Below are 4,564 nucleotides of genomic sequence, written 5' to 3' on the forward strand. Positions count from 1 at the left end.
ATACCTGTATTGCAATAAACTGAAATCCTCAGTACACCCAAACGGCGATCGCATGATTGTGATACATGGCTACATGAAAGTAGATCAGAATCTGCATGAAATCTGTCCTCATGCATGTTTTGCGATATAGGGGTGTGAAATTTTTGCCCGTTACCGACAATTATCGACATCACCGACTGCTGTTTGCTGGAGTTGAAAAAAAATCTTTACAGAACGAGGATTGAACCATCATCTTCTTGGTTGTTGATCCGACACGCTACCACCGCACCATAGACGCTTGATGAATTGCAAGGGACAGAGCACCATCATATCCTTCTCTCTGCTCGGGGACGCGCCAGCATTATATGTGTTGGTGAGAACTGCAGATCGCTGACATGTTTACACACGGGCAAAAATGATCTACGGACTTGCTACAAAAAATGTTGTAAAATGTAACAATTTCTGCAAACGTATCACAAGATAGCACAAAAGCGACGATATATATTTTTCCTTTAGGTGTACTTTTAAAAATTTACTTTTAAAAGTTTTGAGAAGAAAAAAATCTAAAAAATGCACATGATTCTTAAACTAGAACTGTTCAAAAATTTCCGAGCTTTTGATTCCCATATTGCAATCACTGAAATTTTCAAAATATTTTCAAAAATATGTAGTTTTCAGTGATTTTTCAGTATTTTTCATATGCATGATGATTAGTCAAACTAGTGAGAACTTTAAAAAACAAGAGTGTTATTAAATTATTTTGTTAATAAGTCTAGTTTTGATTGCGAATTCAGATTAGAATCTATTGAAATACCCATATTAAGCTCAAGAAACAATACACTTTAAAAATACAGGAAAAAATACGTATTTTTGTTTAAAAAAATCATAAGATGTTAATTGCAATTGATATCTAAAAAACTAACTTAATCCACCTATGTGGTTGGTGCCTTCCTCACTCTTTTCCAACAATGGGTGATATGTGATATGATGGGTTTGGACACAAATTTGGTCCAAAAAACACACATATCACTCAAGGGCTCATAAGTGGCATCATAAGTGGTCATAGCTTGATACAGGGTTACCAGATCTTCAATGTTTTGGACTCGTTGGAAAGGTCTTCCGATTACCTAACCAAAGATGGATCGGATGATGGATCCGGACATTGTTTACATACATTTAAGTGAGATCCGGCTACAAAAAAGTACATAAATATCACTTAAGTGGTCAGAACTCGAGACAGGGTTGCCAGATCATCAATGTTTTAGACTCGTTGGAAAGGTCTTTCGATTACCTAACCAACGATGGGTCGGATGATGGATCCGGACACTGTTTACATACATTTAAGTGAGATCCGGCTACAAAAAAAGTACATAAATATCACTTAAGTGGTCAGAACTCGAGACAGGGTTGCCAGATCTTCAATGTTGTGGACTCGTTGGAAAGGTCTTTCGATTACCTAACCAACGATGGGTCGGATGATGGATCCGGACATTGTTTACATACATTTAAATGAGATCCGGCTACAAAAAAGTACATAAATATCACTTAAGTGGTTATACCTCGAGACAGGTTTGCCAGATCATCAATGTTTAAGACTCGTTGGAAAGGTCTTTCGATTACCTAATCAACGATGGGTCGGATGATGGATCCGGACATTGTTTACATACATTTAAGTGAGACCCGGCTACAAAAAAGTACATAAATATCACTTAAGTGGTCGTAACTCGAGACAGGGTTGCCAGATCATCAATGTTTAAGACTCGTTGGAAAGGTCTTTCGACTACCTAACCAACGATGGGTCGGATGATGGATCCGGACACTGTTTACATACATTTAAGTGAGATCCGGCTACAAAAAAAGTACATAAATATCACTTAAGTGGTCAGAACTCGAGACAGGGTTGCCAGATCATCAATGTTTAAGACTCGTTGGAAAGGTCTTTCGATTACCTAATCAACGATGGGTCGGATGATGGATCCGGACATTGTTTACATACATTTAAGTGAGACCCGGCTACAAAAAAGTACATAAATATCACTTAAGTGGTCGTAACTCGAGACAGGGTTGCCAGATCATCAATGTTTAAGACTCGTTGGAAAGGTCTTTCGATTACCTAACCAACGATGGGTCGGATGATGAATCCGGACATTGTTTACACACATTTAAGTGAGATCCGGCTACAAAAAAGTACATAAATATCACTTAAGTGGTCGTAACTCGAGACAGGGTTGCCAGATCTTCAATGTTGTGGGCTCGTTGGAAAGGTCTCTTGATTACCTAATCAACGATGGGTCGGATGATGAATCCGGACATTGTTTACATACATTTAAGTGAGATCCGGCTACAAAAAAGTACATAAATATCACTTAAGTGGTCGTAACTCGAGACAGGGTTGCCAGATCTTCAATGTTGTGGACTCGTTGGAAAGGTCTTTCGATTACCTAACCAACGATGGGTCGGATGATGGATCCGGACACTGTTTACATACATTTAAGTGAGATCCGGCTACAAAAAAAGTACATAAATATCACTTAAGTGGTCAGAACTCGAGACAGGGTTGCCAGATCATCAATGTTTTAGACTCGTTGGAAAGGTCTTTCGATTACCTAATCAACGATGGGTCGGATGATGGATCCGGACATTGTTTACATACATTTAAGTGAGATCCGGCTACAAAAAAGTACATAAATATCACTTAAGTGGTCGTAACTCGAGACAGGGTTGCCAGATCATCAATGTTTTAGACTCGTTGGAAAGGTCTTTCGATTACCTAACCAACGATGGGTCGGATGATGGATCCGGACATTGTTTACATACATTTAAGTGAGATCCGGCTACAAAAAAGTACATAAATATCACTTAAGTGGTTATAACTCGAGACAGGGTTGCCAGATCTTCAATGTTGTAGATTCGTTGGAAAGGTCTTTCGATTACCTAACCAACGATGGGTCGGATGATGGATCCGGACATTGTTTACATACATTTAAATGAGATCCGGCTACAAAAAAGTACATAAATATCACTTAAGTGGTTATAACTCGAGACAGGGTTGCCAGATCTTCAATGTTGTGGACTCGTTGGAAAGGTCTTTCAATTACCTAACTAACGATGTATAACATGATGATGTTTGGTTCAGGTTACTGCCATTTATCCATCTTCCGAAAATATGCGAAAACACATTTTTATACATAACTTTTGAATTACTTATCGAAACTTCAAAAAATTCAATAGCACCGTATGGGACCCTAAACCAAGTCGAATGCGACTGGTTTGGTCAAAATCGGTTCAGTGCTGAGAAAACTGAGTGACATTATTGGTCACATACACACATACATACACACACACTTAAGTGGTCGTAACTCGAGACAGGGTTGCCAGATCTTCAATGTTGTGGACTCGTTGGAAAGGTCTCTCGATTACCTAATCAACGATGGGTCGGATGATGGATCCGGACATTGTTTACATACATTTAAATGAGATCCGGCTACAAAAAAGTACATAAATATCACTTAAGTGGTTATAACTCGAGACAGGGTTGCCAGATCTTCAATGTTGTGGACTCGTTGGAAAGGTCTTTCAATTACCTAACTAACGATGTATAACATGATGATGTTTGGTTCAGGTTACTGCCATTTATCCATCTTCCGAAAATATGCGAAAACACATTTTTATACATAACTTTTGAACTACTTATCGAAACTTCACAAAATTCAATAGCACCGTATGGGACCCTAAACCAAGTCGAATGCGACTGGTTTGGTCAAAATCGGTTCAGTGCTGAGAAAACTGAGTGACATTATTGGTCACATACACACACACATACCCACACACATACACACACACATACCCACACACATACACACACACATACACACAGACATTTGTTCAGTTTTCGATTCTGAGTCGATATGTATACATCAAGGTGGGTTTTCGAGCTTTAAATAAAAAGTTCAATTTTAGAGCAGGATTATAGCCACGGACGTGTTATAGCCTTACCTCAGTGAGGAAGGCAAAAAATCTCAATTCCTAAACATTTTGATTTTTTGAAGTTTGGATGATTTTTCAAAGTGTTATCTTATTACGTTTCATGATTAGAATTGCGTTGATTTTTATTTTTAAATATTGTGGGCAGATTTTCAATGTTTCCATGTAAGCAGAGTGTTTCCCAGAGAACTACCCCGGAGAGTAATAAAAACTTCAACTTCAACGCTGACCATCGCATCTGATCCGATTGCCGACGGACTGCGGGTGGTGGCGGCGGCGGCGCCCGTATAAGGCCTCTCTAGTGAGTTTGACCGGGGCGCTTCTTGTACGGGGCTTCGCGGTGGAAACAACACTGCCATCAGCCAGCAGGCAGTAGCAGATTGGTATCAAATGGTTACGCAAAAGGTTGATGCTGTGTGCTGCGGGAAGAAAGCTCGTGGGGTCTGCCTGAGATTGACCGTGGCGCGATAATCGAGGGCCGCCCCGGGTAATTTGTGATGGAAAAGGGTTTTCCATTCCTGGAGATGTGTCCGGATTGATAAGTTACAACCACCGAAAAAAATGTATCTCTCTTCGTTGCGGTTGGGTTCCGCCCCCCTAC

This window comes from Culex pipiens, chromosome 1 (assembly GCF_016801865.2).
Source record: "Culex pipiens pallens isolate TS chromosome 1, TS_CPP_V2, whole genome shotgun sequence".
NCBI lineage: Eukaryota > Metazoa > Arthropoda > Insecta > Diptera > Culicidae > Culex > Culex pipiens.